Below are 22555 nucleotides of genomic sequence, written 5' to 3'. Positions count from 1 at the left end.
CTATGCAAGTGATAGTCAGTCGTTTCCCCAAATGAATAATGTTGAATGCTTTATATTTCATAATCTTGGACATGTTGCAGTGAGATGCGGAAGGAGAATGGTTCAAGACCATCACATAGAAAGATCATCAGCTTCCAGGTACTTTAAGGGATATTGTTTTTCTTTCAATATGTTTGGTCACAAATCCATTGACTACAATAGAAGAAATATGAAACATGTAAGATGTTATGCATGTAACAAAATTGGACATATAGCAAAGGAATGTGGGAGAAAATATCAGGCATCATACCAAAAGGAGAAAACATCATCGCACTCGAAGATATGGAAGAAGAAGGAAGTACAGTAATAAAAATGTGGCATGACACAATGTACAGGCATATCAGACTCAGGGGGAGCTAGAAGTGTGAAAATTCATTGTTCCAAATCTCGTACACAAGTTTCCTGAAGACAAGCCGCATATATACATGAGTTCAAAGCTGCACAATCGCGTATATGTGGTTTGAGAAAAATGCAGTGGGACAGACTCAGAAAAACCGATATGATTCAGACAATTTTCAGTTATCCCTTCTGTCGTGATGATAGATGACTACAGTCTGTGGATGTTCCTTAGAAGTGTTTTGATCCTCACAAGTTGTTGATAATTTGATATATGATGATACCTTGATACTTCGTACTAATGATCAGATCTGACAATGAACAGGTGGAACAAGTTCAGGGGGAGAACATACTATGCTTCTAATAAAGCATTGTTGGCATTATGTTTAAAAGCATTTGGTACCTAATCAATGATGATGATGTTTATATGGCTAACTGATACATCTTGCTATGTTACGGTTATGAGTTGCCCATGATAAAATCTCATATGATACTTGGGTGTCACATAGTTGGGTTTCATATCAGGTTCATGGATGGTTGTGGATGATTCGTTGATGATGAACATAGTCATATATATTGCTTACATGATGATCCTCATAAGGACAAGGAGAAGTAGAAATCTTGAGTACACATCTTCATTATTTAACAATGAGCCACTCATTTCTTTCATGTTGTTGTCATCATTCCTTCTAAAGATCATATGGTACAGATATGATACAGGATTCCTATGGTTCTTAGTTCTCACATGGTTGAGGATTATTGCTATTGATGATATCAAGAAATCTTGACAAATGACTATAAGATCATAACTTGATAGATACATATTGATATCTCTTTGATGGATATACAGTATGATGGATACATAAATAATTACTTAAGTTGCATATTATTGGTTGGCCAAGAGAATGGTGTAGACATAGCTATTCGAAGACATGGCTTACTTAATCACTTAATGATGATACATGATTGATATATTGAAGGTTCTTGTAGAAAGATCATGCAGTTCTTGATAATGATGTTATGATCATGGATGATGACTATGGTATTTTCACATACATATGATATGATGTGAATGACTTGGTGCTACCGCTTGGAGATATGACATTTGCTTAAGGTTATGAAAACGAAGCAAGTTGATATTGATGAGATCAAGAAGATGAGTTGATATCTATATGTAGACATTCTTTGTCACGGGAAACTAATGGTGGACATATACAGGTTGCTGCTCTAGATGCTTGTTGGGTCCCTATAATACTAGTGATTACCCCATTACTATTGTATTTATACCCCTTATTTATATTGTTGTGCCCCTATTACCCCCATGTTGTTATTTCTGTGCCCCATAAAATCCCTCTATTGTTATTTTTGTGGCTTTATATTATTATTGTTAGGTCGGCTGGATTATATTGTGAATCCTTAGACTCCTATATATAGAAAGGAGGTTTTGTCATTTGTATCATCGAAGAATTGTTCATTTATGTAATGTAAAGGAGGTTGCCCCCTTGAATAGGCTGAATTCTAAGGCGTTGATCTATCTTTTTTATCTTTTCTTGAGTTGGTTTCATAACATTTGGTATCAGAGCTTTGGATTCTAGGGTTTCGCTACTCCAAACAGGTCATCGTGGAATCTTCGCTATAACTTTTTTTTTGTGATGTTTCAGAAGTCACAAAAAAAGCCCATTTGAGAAGAAATCGCGCTAAACCTTGGGTCAGAATTTCAGAGCTTTTCGCGTGATATTTGTGGAGATATGATCTGAGGAAGTTGGTCTTTTTGCAGACTCCTGAATTACATTCAAAACAGGTGACCTAGGGAAAATAGTCATAACTTTCTCTCTAGGGATCAGATTGAAATTTCGTAAGAAGGTAAAGAAAGAGGACAGACTGTAGTTTCTTGTATGTATGTTTCAGATCCAAATTTTGAAACAGTGACTCGTGGCACGTCATACAAGTTCGCTCTACTGAACTAGTCTAAAAGAAAGTCATTGTGGGAGATTTCACATAACTATTCCTTGGAGAATCCAATTTGGGTCAGACTTGTGGAATTAGAAAGAGGACACAGAAGGCTACTACAAGTCACAATTTCAGAACTGGATGATCCGAAATTACAGAGATACATCATATTCAATATCAGGCTTCTATAAAGTGAAAAAAGGTGTGTAGTTTATTTTTTATTTTTGTGTAAGCTTGGTTTAACGGAATTCAAAGGGCATAGTAAAGCATTATTATCGATAACTGATACCCTGAGGAAAGAAAATTCAAATACCTAGTAAGGAACCTGAAATCTCTAGCATGACTCATGAAGAAGAGGAAGAAATGCTACATGATATATCAAAATTACAAGAACAAGTGCAACAAATGTCACGCTCACAAAAGCTAACAGAAGCTAAGATAAATGGCGTGGAATATAAGATAAATGGTGTGGAATCTAAGATAAATGGCATGGAAGCTAAGATGGATGATTCGAAGACAGATTTGAAGAGAGACATGGCAGATTTGAAGATAGATTTGAAGACAGACATAGCAGATTTGAAGATAGATTTGACAAATTTTCTACAAGAAATACTTACTAATGGTGAAAAGGTTGTAAAGGAAACTCATGATGTGAACAAAAGTAATGTTAATCATGATTCCATAGACTCTAATGTTGGATTAAAGACCCACCATATTCCAAAAATCGATATGAGGAAGTTTGATGGCAAGGATCCCGCCACATGGATATTACAGATGGAGCAGTTCTTCGATCTCAATAATGTGAAAAACACACAAAAGGTAGTATGGAAACTGTATATTTGGAACCAAATCAGTTTGTATGGTATCAATGGCTTTGCTCTCGTAAACAATTTATCACTTGGGCAATTTTTACGGAAGAATTGATAGCACATTATGAAGATACAAAAAGCAACACTTTTTTTAGCCAATTGATAAGTCTCAAACAAAAGGGTTCAGTAATGGAGCACATTGAGGAGTTCCAAAAATTGAACATAAGGGTAAAAGATATTCCAGAGGAGCATAGGATTGATGTGTTCATAGGGTCTTTAAAGGATAATATCCAACATGATGTTCGCCTTTGGGAACCTGATTCATTAGAGAAGGCATTCAGGTTAGCAAGAAAAATGGAAAGCAAAATTATGGCAACCAGGAAGCATACCACTCACAACTATAAAGACGGAAGTGTTGTTGCCCCTAGTCTTCCACAACCTATAAGGTTGACACCACAAAAATTGGAAGAAAAAAGAGCAAAAGGGCTTTGTTACAGTTGTGATAGCAAATACACTAAAGGTCATAAGTGTGCTGAGAAGAAATTATTCTACATAGATTGTGAAGAGGAAGAAGAAAAGGAGCAAGAAAGGTCAAAAGAAGAAAATATACTCCAGGAACAAAGCCTAGATGAAGAACAAATAAATCCGACCATATCTTGTAATGCATTGGCGGGAATTACCACTCCTCAAACCATCAAGATAGAAGGACAAATCAAGAAGAAAAAGGTAATAGTGTTGATTGATTCAGGAAGCACCCACAATTTTATTCATTGTAGGGTAGCAAAAGAATTGAATTGCTTCCTATATCCAGCACCAGAGTGTCAAGTGATGATTGCAAATGGAGGAACAATAAATTGCTCTGGAAAGTGCCATAATATCAAGCTATCCATGGGAGAATATGTATTGACTAGCCCAATGCTTTCCATTCCAATGGGAGGTGCTGATGTTGTACTAGGAGTCCAATGGCTACAATCCTTGGGTACAATAGCTTTTAATTTTCAAGAACTTTTCATCAAATTTTCTATGGAAGGAAAGGAAGTTGAATTAAGGGGTATTGCAGGAAAACCAGGAAAGATAATCAGCTCTAATGGTATGACAAAGCTTCTAAAAAAGGAGCAAAGAGGTGTAATTGCACAATTATGTTCGCTAGATGTTTCCACATTGGAATCATCTATTTCTCCAGATCTCCAAAAAGTCCTGGACAATCATTCCAAGGTATTTGAGACTCCAAAAGGTCTCCCACCTATGCGTGATCATGATCATGCTATTCATCTGATTCCAGGAAGTGTTCCTCCAAACATCAGGCCGTACAGATATCCCTATGTCCAAAAAAGTGAAATTGAACGTATGGTTGCAGAAATGCTAGAGGCTGGTATAATTCAACCGAGTCAAAGTTCTTTCTCTGCTCCAGTAGTATTGGTGCACAAGAAGGATGGATCATGGCGCATGTGTCCGGATTATAGGGAGCTCAACAAGCTCACTATTAAAGATAAGTTCCCCATTCCTGTCATTGATGAATTACTGGATGAATTGCATGGATCAATTTACTTCACCAAGTTGGATCTTCGTTCGGGATATCATCAAATCAGAATGAAGATTGAAGACATTCCGAAAACGGCATTTAGAACTCATGAGGGTCATTATGAATTTTTGGTCATGCCTTTTGGCCTTACCAATGCACCTTCAACATTTCAAGGTTTGATGAATTCAATTTTCAAACCATTCCTTAGAAAATTTGTGTTAGTATTTTTTGATGATATACTAATCTACAGCAAGTCTTGGAAGGATCATGTTGAACATGTTGACAGGGTGCTACAACTATTGGAGGAGAAACAATTATATGCAAAAAGATCCAAATGTTTCTTTGGAGTCCAGGAGGTGGAATATTTGGGTCATATTGTATCTCATGAAGGAGTTAAGGTAGACCCTAGCAAAATTAAAGCCATTAAGGAATGGAAAATCCCCACATCCATAAAGCATCTGCGAGGATTTCTTGGGTTGACAGGGTATTATCGCAAGTTTGTTAAGAATTATGGGAGAATAGCAGCACCTCTAACAACATTATTGAAGAAAGATGCATTTTCATGGACTCCAAAAGCAACAAAGGCCTTTGAACATCTTAAAGAGGCAATGTGCCAAGCACCGGTCTTAGCTACACCGGACTTCACAAAAACCTTTATTGTGGAATGTGATGCTTCAGGAAATGGAATTGGTGCTGTTCTAATGCAAGATGAAAGACCCATTGCTTTTGAAAGTCGTCCAATCAAGGGAAAGTTTTTAAGCAAAGCTATTTATGAGAAGGAAATGTTGGCAATACTCCATGCACTTAAGAAATGGCGACCCTACCTAATGGGAAGACACTTCAAGGTAAAAACGGATCATGATAGCCTTAAATACTTTTTAGAACAAAGATTATCCTCTGAAGAGCAACAAAAGTGGGTCACAAAGATGTTGGGTTATGACTTTGAAATCATCTACAAAAAAGGGAAGCAAAATGTGGTGGCAGATGCACTCTCAAGAAAGGATGAGGATGTGGAAGCATTGTTGTGCGCCATTTCTATTATCCAACCAGATTGGATAAACGAAGCAAGGGAGGAATGGAAGAATGACGAAGAAGTGTGGGCACTTATTCGAAAGCTACAACAAGATTCCAGTACGTCTGATACATTTAGCTGGCAAAATGATTCGTTATGGTACAAAGATCGCTTATACCTCTGTAAGAATTCCCAGCTAAAACAAAAGATTCTTATGGAATTGCACACTTCTCCCTTAGGAGGGCACTCAGGATTTTTAAAAACTTACCACAGGGTTAAGAAGGAATTTTTTTGGGATGGCCTTAAATCAGATATTCAAAAGTTTGTGGCGGAATGTTTGGTTTGCCAACAAAATAAAGTTGAAACAATTAAGACACCGGGTCTATTACAACCTTTATCCATTCCAAGCCAACGTTGGGAGGAGGTTTCAATGGATTTTATCACAGGTTTACCCAAGTCTGAGGGAAAGAGTGTCATCATGGTGGTAGTTGACAGACTTACCAAGTATGCACACTTTTGTGCATTATCACATCCATTTAAAGCCAGTACAGTTTCTACTGCATTTATGGAAACAATTCAAAAGCTACATGGAAACCCAAAGATTATTGTAAGTGACAGAGATCCCATTTTCACTGGAAATTTTTGGACAGAATTATTTTCTTGTCTTGGTACTCAGTTAGCTCATAGCTCATCTTATCATCCTCAATCTGATGGGAAAACTGAGATAGTAAACAAATGTTTGGAAGGATATCTTCGTTGCTTTGTATCTGATAAACAGACACAATGGGTCAAATGGTTGCCTCTGGCTGAATGGTGGTATAACACTTCCTTCCATACAGCAACAAAAATGACCCCATTTATGGCACTTTATGGGTATCAACCACCATCCATCACATCATATTTAAGAGAAAATTCTAAGGTTCAGGCAGTGGAACATCACATCGAACATCAACAACAAGTCCTCCAACTCTTAAAGGATAACCTCGTGTTGGCACAAAATAGAATGAAACAACAGGCAGATCAACATCGCAGTGAAAGAAGTTTTGATGTAGGTGATTGGGTATTCCTACGGCTACAACCATATAAGCAAATGTCCCTAAAGCAAGCTAAGAAGGATAATAAATTATCACCAAAGTATTATGGTCCATACAAGGTGTTGCAAAAGATTGGTACTATGGCATACAAATTGGAGCTTCCTGCAGCTTCTCGATTGCACCCAGTTTTCCATGTTTCATGTTTAAAGAAGGTTATAGGCGACAAGCTCCCAGTTCAAACAATATTGCCAGAACTTGACGAGGAAGGAAAAATTATATTGGAACCGGAAGCAGTCACAGAAACAAGAACTCGACAGCTACGAAATCGATCAATTTCAGAGTATCTTATCAAGTGGAAGAACTTATCCGCTGAAGATTCCACATGGGAGGATGAGAATTTTATGCAGAAGTATCTAGAACTACTCAAGCGTTGAGGACAACACTTTTTTGAAGGAGAGGGGCATGTTGGGTCCCTATAATACTAGTGATTACCCCATTACTATTGTAGTTATACCCCTTATTTATATTGTTGTGCCCCTATTACCCCCATGTTGTTATTTATGTGCCCCATAGAATCCCTCTATTGTTATTTTTGTGGCTTTATATTATTATTGTTAGGTCGACTGGATTATATTGTGACTCCTTAGACTCCTATATATAGAAATGAGGTTTTTTCATTTGTATCATCGAAGAATTTTTCATTTATGTAATGTAAAGGAGGTTGCCCCCTCGAAGAGGCTGAATTCTAAGTGTTATAGACATTTTTGTGCCTTACAGCATGAAGCATGAAATGTCCATAATCTAAGGGATCCAAAGTCCCTAAACATGTTGTTCCTACCCCTAGAGGAACAAGGTCAGCAAACCACAACAATTCAAATCAGTTCTCCACTGAAAAACACTCAAAAACAAGTCAATTCTGGATCATGTCAACTGCTCCACTGAGCATCTGCGCTGAATGTCAACTGCTCCATGGTCTACCTGCGCTGAATGTCAACTTCAACAAAGGCTACCTGCACTGAGTGAGTTTTTACATGTGGAGGTATCTTTCCTCAATGTGTCAGTGCCCAGGAAGCTTCCAAAATGACACTTGGATCAAAGGATTCACCTAGTGATTAGTAAGAGGTTCTAAAACTCCAAGTGGACTCAAGAACTGAAGAAGAGCTGGAGTTGAAGAGGACACTAGTCACACATCAAGCTAACTCATCTTCTCTCCAAAACTCTATATAAGGATCTCATCCCATGAGATCTGGAGGCCGGAATTTTGTGCAAAGAATTGATGTTGGTTTACAGTTGGAACTATTGGGTGATTGCTTGAAGGAGGTGAAGAGGAGATTTCTTTCCGTTGGGAAGGTGATGCTGGATTGGGCCTCTTATGGTTGTATCACCACCTGAACCTTACTTTCTTCCATTAATAAAGCATTTGAGGTTCTTCTATTCACATGTGTTTCAATGATGTATTGTTGTACTTGCGTATTTGATTTATTCTAATCCTTGAATCAATTATGAATGCATGCTTCTTGTAGTTTCCCTTTCTCGTCTTGTTTGCAGGATCTTGGTGTAGCTGGGCCCGTGAGAAGACAAGGAGCTGGGAGCAAGCAGCAAGGAGAGAAGATTGGATCAACCATTGGCGAAAGACATCAGTGAGTGGATCTATTTCTTCTCCTTTTTGCATCTCATAAAGAAGTAATCTTAGATAGCTTTGCTTTGATTGTTGCTAAGGATCTATCACCCTTAGAGTGGGATAGGGTCATTCCGTATTGGATACTTTCCCAACAACAAACTGGCGACTCCGCTGGGGAGCGTATCTTGTTGGATGCTTGTGTTTCTTGCTATTCATTTCCTAAACAAAGGGAGTACCGAATCGAACTGCATTTGAATCTTTCAGATGCAAAGTAGAGGGCAGCTACTCTGGCTCAGTTTCTGGGCAAGTTTATGATTTTAAGAGCTGATCCACAAGGACTCTAAATATCTCTTTGTGATAGTCTTCATCTTCCTTTAATCATCCTCTAGTGTGTACTTGATTGATAGCCTCTTATTTGGCCTAAAACAGTTGATTTTTGAGCAATCTGTGACCCGGAACCTGAGAGAAACGAAACTTTTCTCTTCAGCGCCACTGCAGTGAAGGCAGTCTGCGTTTCAACGCAGGTCCCGAAGGGGCTACCTGCGCTGAATGTCAAACTGACAGTGCAGAGCCTGCGCTGAACCAGTTTTGCCTTGTGCAACTGGGGTTCCCTGCTTTCTGTTGCCCAGTTTTCAGTATTGTTTTTGCAGCCTGTTATCAACCATTGTACCTATCTGAAACTACCTTTCTTTGCCATCATTCTGCCTCGGTTGTATAAAGAAATTTTGATTGTTCTTTTTGTATTTCTTACTTCATTTACAGTTTCCCATAACGAAAGTGAACTAGTCTTGTTGTGGCCTCTTAGATCTAGACCTGTGGTAAAGTGTCGTTTTGATCCTAAGAGTTAGTTTATTTGTTGTTCATAGCTGATTGAGCTTTTGCTTCCGTCATATGGTTCGAATTTAAGTATTTCTAGTGTTGAAACAAGTAAATCTTAAGGTGTCTTTTGATTTTGGACAAGAGCTTGTTTGCTTTCACTTGAGATTGAATTCGAAATTATACAACAGCTTTCTTTTTGTAATACATCAACATTAAGAAAGAAGAAAAGAAATACCTGCATTGTGCATGTGCATTTTGACAGCTTGCATGTTGATTTAGGAAAAGTGCATCAATGTGTGCTCTATGATTTGTGTGAAAAGTTGATGTCTTTCTTTTCCCTCAGTAGTTAAGATTTTCATAAGTTGAAAGAATTGAAAAAGCTTGCTTATCATTCTTAGACTGCATTTAGGAGTTGTACCATACATCACGTGGTGATCCATAAAGGCAAACTGCTAAGCAAGATCAACCTAAAATGAATTGAATTTACATAACAACGCTTTGAAACATAACGAAAACACATAGAGGTCTAAGCTAGAGACGTGTTCCGGTGTCGTTAAACGTGATATCTTAGCATCAAGTGGTTGGGTGATTCCTCCACGGTGAAGCGATAAGTATCAATACAGACTTGTGCTCCCACGTACCGTCGCGTATATATTGGGAGACCCCTATAGGAATAAAGACTTTATCCATAGGAAGCCGTGTCGGCCGCCCTACTGATCGCAATGCAGTGAACACAGCATTCACGAAGATCGACCACCCGTACCGTAAAACGTATTCTGTGGTTTTGCGAAAGGTTTGGCACACCCTCTACCTAGAACTCCAGAGTAGTTTCTTTTGGCCTTTTTCAAACTCTATAACTAAAAAAGTCCATCCGATCATTTGTCACTTCGGGCTCGTTAAAACATTGAAGGAGACTAGAGTCATCTTTAGCTTTTTCTCGACTCTTAAAAAGTGAAAAAGCAAGTTGTGTCTAAAGCGTCGTTGTATAAAATTCATTTTAAACGGAACATAATCACCTCTTATTCCTGCGTTGATCTTTAGGTTGAGAACATGGAACACACCAACCAAGGAATTCCCCATGATGGAAATCCTAGCCCTTTCTCCTCTTGGGGAGAAGTTGGTGCGCCCCACATGGCCACATTGTCGCTTCCAGGACTGACAATTGGCCTGCCAGTTTGGCTATTCTCAACTAGTGTAGTTCAGAACACCACGGTTCCTGAACAGTCGAGTCAACAGTTAGATCAGTCTAGAGCTGCCCTCCAGCCTTCCACTTCTTATAAATCTGCCTCCAATCCTTCCTCTTCGCAAGGTAGAGCCGGCAAAAGCCAAGCTCCCATGGAGAAGAAGGAGAAGAAGAAGAAAGAAAAGAAGAAGAAGGAGCCTAAGGCGACTGGGGGCAAGCAAAAGACATCTGACAAAAATCCACACACAGCACGGACCGGGCCTAAATCGCCATGTGTCATATGTAGAGGAGACCACTTCCACTGAGATTGTCCCTGTATTCCCCGGATACTAAGGGACTGGTCCCCTCGTTTGCACAGTTCGGAAGCATCAACCTCTGATAGCCATGTTGAATGCTTACCGTCAACCAACGAAAGTGAAGGTTCTAGACAAAGAGGGGGAACAAGATTCCCCTATAGACTGTGTGAAGGCGATCACGCCATCCACCATTGTCCCTTCTTAGACGAAGCAAAGAGAGTTTTGGAAGATCGACCGGTTTCACCGTTACGACTTCCTCCTGGATACAAAAAACTCGCACCAAGTCCTTCGTTGGTTGAAAATACAGCTGACTCGCTCAAGCGGTCAGCTGAAGCGTCAGTCATTGAAAATGAACCTACTGAATCCAGACCGGACGAAAGTCCAAAGGTCGAAACGGCAGTTGACCTGGTTCTCCCTTCAGAAGTTTCATCTTCAAATGACACCGTCACTGAAGATTCATCTTCAGCTGACACCCTCACTGAAGAGAATAAGGATGACACCATCCAGATTCTTTTCATCAACACCGACTCTGATGAGCATCAGGGCAATGCGCCCACTCCTTTATCGCAGGAAGGAGCATCGTCAGGGTCATATCCGGCCGTATATTTGGTCCCACCACCAAGCAACCTGGTTGTGTCCTTTGATTGGAACCAACTAGGCAGACCCCGGTTACCAGCCAGTATACCATTCAGAATTATAGTCCAAATATACAGAATGGTAATGGCTGGAACTATCATTGATGAAGGGGCATCTGTGAGTATCCTTTCCTCTATTTCTTGGAAAGCACTGGGTTCCTCGGCGCTTTTGCCTGAGATAAGAAATCTCTCGGGTTTTGATAAAGGAACCAGTCGACCATTAGGGATCCTCCCCAATGTGCCCATTACATTGAAAGGGAAGGTCGTTTAAATGAACGTGATGGTCGTCCAAGGACCCTTGGATTATAACCTACTCCTTGGACGGGACTATATATGTTGCATGGGAGCAATAGTCTCCTCACTCTTTAGAGTAATGTGTTTTCCACACGAAGGAAGAATGGTCAAGCTCGTAGACCAACTTTCATTTCCGGGATCACGCATCGCAAATAGTCACATACCAACCCTGAATGGTCTATTCAATCAAGAAAGGTCTCCACCCCCGGTTCTTCTTCCTGATGAGTGCGAGTGATTCAGGAAAATAGGGCTGGAACCCAGGGGGCATGCATCCTGGTCTACTTTGGGCAGAGAAAACCCTGGGTATAAGGTAGAATTTCCGCGGGAGAATATGACTAGTTCGTACCCCGTCCCCTCCTTCCTCTTCGTAAGGTAGAGCCGGCAAAAAGCCAGGCTCTCATGAAGAAGAAGGTGTTGAAGGAAGTGGGGTTGTTCTGGGATAAGATTCTTTTGTCAAAGTTATGTGAGAGGGCGGGGGTCGTCACTCACCATTGTCTATTTTAGTAGACATAGCCGAAGAAATGTTTTGTTTGAAAGATTAATGAGACAATCTTTGGGTAACCTGAAAGAGGTATGCTTTTGGTAAAACAAATGTTTTGTCTTTGAGGAGTGTTCTTCTCTTGTCGCAAGTAGCTGTTCTCTTGTGATCTTGCAAAGATCCATCAAAGTTAGACTATCGAGAAAAACCAAGTAGCTGCTCTCTTGTGATCTCGTATAGTCCCAGTAAAACTAGACTAGCAAGGAGACAAGTAGTTGTGAACACCCAAAGAAAAGAAGATGTGGAAACTGGAGGGATAACCTTGAAATTGTACTTTATACCTGGGGGCATGCAAACCTTTTGGAGTGCAAGCGAGGAGTGATTATTTATCTGCTTTTTGGATTAGTCGTAACCCAAACTTGCATAAAAAAAGGAGATGGAGCAAAGCGTACAGAGATGAAGCTCCTTAAAAAATAGCGAGCTCTAGGAGACCTTCCTATCTTATGACTGGTATAAACGAGCAGTTTTGGCAAAGTTCATGCTCGTTAAAAAATAAACGCAAAATCGAGCAGTTTTAGCAAGAGTTCATGCTCGTTAAAAAATAAACGCAAAATCGAGCAGTTTTAGCAAGAGTTCATGCTCGTTAAAAAATAAATGCACATGTGAGCAAGCTTCCCCCAGAGTTCAAGCTCATCCAGAAAAAATGAACCGGTAAATAACCATTTGAGACCGTAAATTCATCAGCCATAAAAGCCTTGGTCGTGTTTGCACCGTCACCTCCACTTTTCATTTGGCCGATCATTCACCTCCACTTGATTGTTTACCTATTTTGAGGAACAGCTGCGAAGAGTGATTTCACCTAGCCATCCTTGTGACATTGCCGTGATTGGAAAATTCCAACCTGTACCTGGAATCTGCTGCTATCCCTGTTTATCACTCGTTCCTCAAAATACGAGTCTTCTTTGAGCTCTTTTCACTGACTCGTGAAATATGAAAAGTTTGCCGAGTTTTGGCCTTCCAACTCATTAAAAGGACCGGAAGAGCTATCCCTCCTCTAGATTTTAATCTTTTTGGACCTGAGGGATTATTGCACAAAAAGATCGAGCGCTTGTCTAGTTCGGCTCGATAAAACTATCAAACATTCATCCCTTTTGTATTGTTTTATACTTTTTCGGACTTAAGGGATTAGATGACGAAAAAGGACCCTTGGAGTTGACTTTACGTACCTTTTCAGACTCTCTAAAAATGAAAAGGACCGAGTTGTCTTTGTCGCTAGACTCGTTAAAAAATTAAATAGTGACAAACTTGTCTTTAGACGAGAACGAGTTTCCCTATCGCTAGGCTCGTTAAAACATAGCGATGGGCTTGCCCGAAGGGCAGGTTATAGAACAAGCATATGTTATCCTCCTTAAGCTTGACAAAAATAAAGAGGTACTGGTCAGAAATGACTGGGGAAAATTGGGAGAATCTCAAAGCTGTAATGGTAGCAAGTCGCTCTTGAACATGACACTTTTGCCTCCGTACCACATCAGGTTGGGTTGTTTCATTCACCATGGTCTCGCCATACCATCCACATTTGGGGTAATGCTACCGATCCATCACATCAGTGTCATTATATGTTCAAGAGATGTCATTCAGGGAGAGTCAACCGTGTCCCATCCACTGCCATACATCATCTTTCATCCTTTCATGACCGCCACCCTGAATCATATTTCACAGATCGTTTTCACCTTCATCACAATCATTAGCTCCGTTCCGTGTCACTGATGTGGGATTCATTAAGGCCCTCCTTTGACGGATCGCTTCTTGTCGACATCAGCTCATTATCCAAGAAGTTGATCTAGGAACACCCCCCCCAGTACTTTGAAGCTTGCATGCCTCAATGGCAAGTTTCTCACTTCTGGCGACAGGTATACATCAATGACCTTCGACCAGGAGATTTTGCATGGTGTTCGACGCCAAGTCCTATATTCACACCACGTGAATTGTACTGCAGTACCTTGAGGGTCATCATCATTATCGGTGATTCCTCTCGCGCTTGTTAACAGTTTACATTATTAACTGGTAATCAAGCGATGTCTTTCCATGTTCGACTCCAAGAAATTCTCACATGGATCGACTTGTACTTAGAGTGAAGATCGGACGAGTTTGAAGACCCCGGATCTAGTTTCATCCATCCGGGCTGCGATATATATTCAGGAGATAAAGACATTGACATGTGCAGCAGATGATCATCCTACTCAAAGGATGATAATTTCAGCAGAGAATTATCAGTCTACCATAAGACGATCGTCTGTTCTATGTACAGAAAATGTATTTATGAAGTTGAGCATGGGAAATGCCCGCCTCAGCTAGATCATGAAAGCAGTATGAAAAATAATGTATTGTATTGTATCTTATTACAGGTCACCTCCCGACGATTGAATGAACTTCGGATCCTCCTGATAAAGCATTTCACCCGATAAACGACCTCATACTTTAGGGGGCAACTGTTATAGACATTTTTGTGCCTTACAACATGAAGCATGAAATGTCCATAATCTAAGGGATCCAAAGTCCCTAAACATGTTGTTCCTACCCCTAGAGGAACAAGGTCAGCAAACCACAGCAATTCAAATCAGTTCTCCACTGAAAAACACTCAAAAACAAGTCAATTTTGGATCATGTCAACTGCTCCACTGAGCATCTGCACTGAATGTCAACTGCTCCATGGTCTACCTGCGCTGAATGTCAACTTCAACAAAGGCTACCTGCGCTGAGCGAGTTTTGACATGTGGAGGTATCTTTCCTCAATGTGTCAGTGCCCAGGAAGCTTCCAAAATGACACTTGGATCAAAGGATTCGCCTAGTGATGAGTAAGAGGTTCTAAAACTCCAAGTGGAAGCTAGGATCTCCAAGTGGACTCAAGAACTGAAGAAGAGCTGGAGTTGAAGAGGACACTAGTCACACATCAAGCTGACTCATCTTCTCTCCAAAACTATATATAAGGATCTCATCCCATGAGATCTGGAGGCCAGAATTTTGTGCAAAGAATTGTTGTTGGTTTACAGTTGGAACTATTGGGTGATTGCTTGAAGGAGGTGAAGAGGAGATTTCTTTCCGTCGGGAAGGTGATGCTGGATTGGGCCTCTTATGGTTGTATCACCACCTGAACCTTACTTTCTTCCATTAATAAAGCATTTGAGGTTCTTCTATTCGCATGTGTTTCAATGATGTATTGTTGTACTTGCGTATTTGATTTATTCTAATCCTTGAATCAATTATGAATGCATGCTTCTTGTAGTTTCCCTTTCTCGTCTTGTTTGCAGGATCTTGGTGTAGCTGGGCCCGTGAGAAGACAAGGAGCTGGGAGCAAGCAGCAAGGAGAGAAGATTGGATCAACCATTGGCGAAAGACATCAGTGAGTGGATCTCTTTCTTCTCCTTTTTGCATCTCATAAAGAAGTAATCTTAGATAGCTTTGCTTTGATTGTTGCTAAGGATCTATCACCGTTAGAGTGGGATAGGGTCATTCCGTATTGGATACTTTTCCCAACAACACTAAGGTGTTGATCTATATTTTCTATCTTTTCTTGAGCTGGTTTCATAACAATGCTGTTGACAGATGCTTATGGAGCAGATCATACATGGTGTATGATAGTTGTTGAAGACTATCATGGTTTTGTTTTAGATATTTGGTCTATATGTCATGTATATATTTTTAATGTCAAGGTCGTGCAACAACCTATTCCCACTATGCATGGGATGGATGATGTAATGTTCTTATAAACAATCTTGGTATATCCCCACTTGGTCGGGAGATGGATGTATGTATGAGTCTTTGGTGATAGGAAAGTCATGTATGATGTATAGAGTCATGTTCTTCTTGTAGAACATATTTTTGCAGACCTTGCTTACAGTTAGGGGGAGCATGGATAGTCCACTTCAACATATCAAAGAATTTAGCATGTGATCAGGGGGAGCATGGATGATATAATACATCTCAGCATGAACAAAGGGGGAGTTTAATCAGAAAATTCAGCCCTATGCCCTTGATATCAAAGGGGAGAATATCTTGGTCCACCCTTTGCCCTTGATGTCAAAGGGGGAGAGTATTTTGGTGTTGCTTGTTATCTCTAATAGTTTCTACATATTGCAGTAATCAACACCAACATGGTTTCCATCAAGTCCAATGGGGGAGATTGTTGGCATTATGATGTATGTGTTGTACTTGATGGCAACCCACTTGTAGCAGAACAACTCTCTTGTACATGGTAACTAGATCTACAGAAGAGATATCAAATGTGATAGAATGCATGACAGTTGTATTTATAGATATGATGAAATGCAGGGCAGATTCAAGGAATCAGTTCAGAAGGCAACTCTCTCAGATGAAAGATCATAGTATAGCAGGTAAACAGCAAGAATGAAGAAATAAATGTATACGTAGGTTCACTATATACCAAGATGCGTATACATGTAGGTTCACTATATATAAAGGACGTATATCGTACACATGCACTTTCATAGAAGGAAAGGCACGTACATGTTGGAAAACTAAGTTTTGGTCTGTGGTATTTCGTCCATGGTATTTGGTCTGAGGTATTGACCCTAGGTATTTGGTCCAAGGTATTGATTCTAAGTGGTTTTGGACCATGGTATTGAGTAAGGCCTAAGACTATAAAAGGAGGAGAAGATCATTAGGCAAAGGCACTCAAGCATTGTATATCTAATGAAGAGCAAGATCTAGTATACAGGTTATTGGGTTATGGTGCATAGCTGGATCTGAACCAAGGATGAACCTTAGCACTTGATGGAGGATAAGATCTAATGATGGATCGGGATCTTAAGGCTTGGAATGAATAATCTTTATATGGTTTGATCATGTTTATTCTAGATCAGTATACTGATACATGTGTTGATCTGTAAATATTATGATCTGGTTATAACTAAAGTCTGGAATAGTTGCAAAATTATGAATGAATATTTATAGATGTATACATTGGTTGACCTTGGTAAAAGCGCGTATACACGCAGGTTCAACACATCGAAGTAGTGTATACTTTGTGAACCATGATTTTTGAAGTTGCATTTGGTTCTGGCTATTAATGCAGAGATCTGAGTTTTTCATTATGTTCTGGTGACTATTTTTCTAGTGATAGTATTCTGCATATTCAGATTGGTTGATTGAGATTAGCTTTAGTGTTGATGGATGAAATCTAATGATGGATCAGGATCATAATGGCTTATCATTATGTGATCTGATAATGGATGGGCTAGATCTGATCATCAACACATGTTTTATCCTCAATGTGTAATTATGTCTGAAGTCTAGAAGTGCAGCAAAGTGTTTGCATATCTACACGCTGGTTTGCTTCAGGGAAGATGCGTATACACGCAAGTTGGATTCTGCTAAATACCATACACACTCTGAAATTTTGTTTTGAGGTTACAACAGATTCTGAATGAGGATGCAGTGTTCTGGAGATTGATGATGCGGGTGTAGTTGATGGTTGTACTGCAGTAGTGATTGATTTGTGCTTCAACGTTGTTGATGGGTCCAGTATGAAAATTGGATGAAACGTGGCCTTCAGATTTTGATTTTGTGTTCCAGGAGTATCTAGTATGAAAATTTATGAAACGTGGTCCCTGGAGGAAGAGAGAAGTTTGTAGCCTTCTGTAGGTTGGTGCCTACGTGCTAGTAAACATATCGACTAGTACAATAGCTAGGTAGTTGTACCTCCCTTCCAGTAGAAGCTGAGAATGAGAGAAGGTTGTAGCATTCTACAGGTAGAAGCCTGTGTACTGGTATATGTCGAGCAGTAAAAAGGGTCTTTTTCACCTCTATTTACCCTACATTAACTTATCAATCTAGGAACGATTTTTTATCTCAAAGAGTGTACTCAGTTTGAGGTGGTCATTTGTCAGAGTAATGCTAGTAGTATAGTTCTCTAAATACAAGACTAAACGGATGCTTAAAACAATATCTACTTACAGAAAAGCACCTTAAAACTCAAATCATGCACTCAGAAAACTATAGCAATTTATCAGTCAAGGGTACAGTAAAGGTAACTCATCTCTATATAAACTAATGTAACTAAAGATAATCAAGGAAAATATCATCAACCTGGGAACTAGACAACAAATATCAACATTCACTACAGTCTCAGATCAGTCTGCACACCAAAGCAATACAAATAACAGGAAATGGAACAACAACTAGTTCTTATAAATAAGATTGAACAGCAAAACCTTAGTCTATGGAAATAAATGCAGCAATCGTATCCTATAGAAATTAGATAAAAATCTTTACTCTAAAGATAAATCAGACAACAAACAGAAATAGAACGGTAACTAATCAAACATGGAGTATAGAACAACAACTAGAGTCAAATATCAAAGTACAATGAACCAAGATAAATAACACAAGCGGAATGCTTTAATATTAAGAGAAACAATAATCTGACTTCGATACAACAGGGATCAATCTTAGTTATAAAGAATAACGATTGTAATTCATAATGGAACAACAACGTCAATTGAACAACAATTGCGATTAAGTGTAAACCATAGATGAATACAGTAATACCAACTTATGAATGTTACAGCACGGTTACTCTGTATTTGAAAAGCAATATCATCTTGTAAGGAACAACAATGTTATATCAATGGTTAAAGGAACAGCAATGTGTTACAAGTCAAAATGAACAACACAGCATTCCTGTCACAAAGAACAACGTTACTCAATTGAGCATAAACAAAATATAACAGATCTGTGATGTAAAATAGCAAAACACATCAGATTACCAGGCAGACCTAATAATGAAAACCACACACGAATTAGAGATAATGGTACAGGAGCAAGTGTTTCACCAGGGTCGGGCCCTTAGCCTCCAGGGACACACTGCTTGAGATTAATCCAGAATCAGAGATGAAACGACAACCAAATTTATATTAAAACATCAAATCAGAGTTACATTGGTTCACTTCTCAACGAGAGTCAATGATCAAAATTTCAAATACAAAGGAGAATTACATAAAAATAACAAAAAATCGTCCCCCCGAGCTAGCAGTGCTGCCCCTTCTTATAATAGTTGAGAGGAGATATTAATGATGCAAAAATAGTTAAGGTAGCGATCCCTCAGGATCAAAGGATCCTGAGGGATTCGCCAGACTGTTAATTCCCAGTTATCCATTTGTTCTCTTGCACCGATTCGATATCTCCTTTTCCCTTCCTTGGCTGATACGCTCCAATTTGGATCATCTTGTTTGCATGCGGTTTCCTGCTAGAGGGACAACAATTAACTTTGCCCTGTCTTTTCCTTTGGGACGGAAATCTCTCATTTTTTCCTTTTCCTACATAAGAAAATGGCAATTATTAGTTGTTTTGTGTTGCATATAAATCCCATAGATTTTGTCATAATTTCTTATTATCTACCTAGTTCATGATGCAAAGAGGTTATGAGTTTTAAAGAAAAGATGACAAAATAAACAATAAAAACATACCTTCTTCAGTACTCCACACACCCCCCTGGTTACACTTTTTCATGCCCTCATGAAAACATTGTAGTTGACATGTAAGGCAGTAAGAGAGTAGGCTGGAGACAGGATCTCATGTGGTGGTCTATAGCCATGATGCCTAGATAGGTGTTCAAAAAGATGGCCTGTCTGACCCTCAGGCATCTCATACATGGCTTGGTATCCAGGTGCAGGGTGCCAAATAACCGGACTACGGAACCTATAGCCTAACCAGGATGGCCCTGCCCTCAAGATAAGATCACCATAGAGGCTCAAGCAATCAGCGTCTAACTTAAAGTTCTCATAATTAAATGGTTCCATGAGTTGGATATTCGGATTAGAGGTCTGATATCGAAACTTAGTAGCTGTAATGGCAAGGTCCTTAATGGTAAAAAAGTATTTTATCCCTTGCCAATTGATTGCTATATGAATGGGTCCTAATGCTTCAATCACACCTGGAGTCATCATGATGTTCCTATGTTTATTCCACAACTGTAATGGATCTCTAGGCTCAGCGCTTACCCATAAGTCTAATCCGTTTTCTTGTCTTTGGAAGGAATTATAGGCTTTAAGCCATTTGATTTGATTAATTCCGAACGAATAAATGCCTGCAATTGGATGTCCCCAATGAAAGGGCCTGAGTTCTACTCTGTCTCTTGATCTAACACAAGGTTATGCAAATAGAATTCATAGAATAGTCTTTGAACCTTTACTCCATAATGCTTACAACAATTTATGAAATCATCAATAGTATTAATTTGTATAGGGGCTCCTGCTTTGATAGCCTTAATTTTCAATTACAAGTATCGTTCCATTAAAAACAAGGCATAATTCTTAGCAGGTGCTCTACATGCTAGGACGTCAGTGTACAAAGAGCATAAGGTATCCATCTGTTTGATAACTACATCTAACCTATGAGTTACCTTTACTACTCTTTCATCTTTCTTTCACCATCCTTCAAAAGCTTGGCTTTCAGATAGATTGACATTACTTAGCTGTTGTTGTAATTGTTCATACTTTTCTCGAGAATCTGTTTGTTCTGTAAGTTTTCTACTACTTTTTGAGCTTGCATCAATCCCTCTCATAGGGTTACTGTCATCGGATCATTGTCCCACATGGTAGTGGTAAGCGGCAGGTTTACTTGAATCTTCTTATTGCTTCGTCTCGTATTTATGGTTTGCATTTCTTTAGAGGGTTGTGCCTCTATCTGAACTTCTTTGTCACGAGACGATATATCATCTGTTTGTACTTCAACATGGGTAACAGTTGAATGCTGTTCCTTTTGGTTTTGAACGGCAGACTGCACTTCAACAGAGTTTTGAATGGCAGACTACACTTCAACAGGGTTTTGAACAGCAGGCTGGACTTGAGTCCTCCGAATCTTTTTCTTGGGGGGTTTTGCCGGAGTGGTTGCATATCGTACCTCCGAGGTCCTTTTTTCTTTCTTCCATATTTTCAAAACCCTGATTTGTTGTCGAAGTCTTGCTATCACATTCAACAGTCTTTGTTGTTCTTTTCGTAATCTCTTAATTTCTTCTATTTTCTTAGAAAGAACAGTTGTCTGTTTACTCGGGCCTGGACTGTTGTCTTGGCCAATTCCCTGGTTCTCTTCTTAGGGTGCTCCTTCGTTTTTCTGATCGGGTTGCTTAGGAGTAAGAACCCTAGCTGGTTCTGTTATTTCTTGGGTGACTTCTTTTTCCACCCCTTCTTCTCCATGAAATTCTTCCGGTGTAGTCTGGCTGGGAATAGATTGTTCCTCATCTGTATCTTCATCACTTTTCTCTCCAAGTATACTTTCATCATGAACAGAATGATTCTCTTCTTCTTCTTCGTTGCACAATTCTTCAGATGCATTTTTGTCCTGAGCAGAATGCTCCTTTGGTTCTTCTTTGATATGGAGGTCTAGCAGGCTGAGAAGCTGAGCATATTCACCCATGTTGGCCAGAATTTGGGCCAATTCGTCCTCTTGCAATGGGTTTTGCAATGGGCTCTCTTCACGTTGCTCTATCTCTTCCTCCGCCTGCCCAGACTTCTCAGTCTCTTCCTTTGTTTCTCCTTCCTCATTTTCCTCTCCTTCGAATTGAGGGGGTTGCTCATCCCCTGAATCATCTATCTCCACTGGTTGGCTGGTATTCCCTTGGGAATTTTCCAGCCTCCCTCTGATCCATGCCAGTCTGACTGATTTCCTCCGTTTCAATGGTCTATTCGATGTACCAGTAGCATGTTTTCGCTTTAGGGCTGGCAAAGTCAGTCCCCCATCTATCGTGGCAATTAGTTCTTCCCAACTGCTCTGTTGTTGAGCAAGACTGTGACTAGCTATAAGTCGTATCAGCCCATGGTGACTTACTACTGATTCTAAGTTTCATGATTTTTTCATGCTTCGGGAAACATCATGTAGTAAAGAATTTAAAAATGCAGGCAAATTCATAGAGCATTTCTATTTTGATACGGCTAAAAGTTTAAGATGTCATGGTCTTACCACATCTTTCCGGCCTTCACAAGTGATGTAGCTCAGAATGATCTTCGCCAATTCTGCCCACGGCTCTCCTAATGTTGTTGGTAGAACTCCCTTTCCTCTTACTATTAGGTTCTGGCCTTCATCTTGGAAAATTTTTATGATTTTTCGCAATCTCTCCTTCTTTAGAGTCCACACAGGTCCAATGGTTGGCTGTCCTGAGACCTCTGCAATTATGTCATCAGTGACTGCTATGTGTCTCCCTCTCACCGTGGGGTGATATTCTTGCAAGTTCTGCAAGAATTCTATTGCTACAGTCTCATTGGATTCCTGTAAACGATTGAGATAGACTATCCATCGTGCCCTTGTTAGGATTTCCCGTGCAGCATTAGAAATTTTCAATACCTGTGGTTCTCTCCGAATTGATCTTCCTCCCATGTTTTAGCACACTGTAAAAACGCAGAGACGGAAATGGAACAGCAGGCTGTTCAAATTGTTAGAAATACAGAGAAAATAATGAAATAGCAAGCTTGTTCAAATCCTGAGTCACTTACTAATTACTGCAAAGCATAATAT

The sequence above is a fragment of the Pinus tabuliformis genome, chromosome 6, assembly GCF_031772625.1.
Source record: "Pinus tabuliformis cultivar Carrire ecotype Pingquan chromosome 6, CPIR1, whole genome shotgun sequence".
In the NCBI taxonomy this organism is placed as follows: Eukaryota; Viridiplantae; Streptophyta; class Pinopsida; order Pinales; family Pinaceae; genus Pinus; species Pinus tabuliformis.
This window is presented reverse-complemented; position numbering follows the sequence as displayed.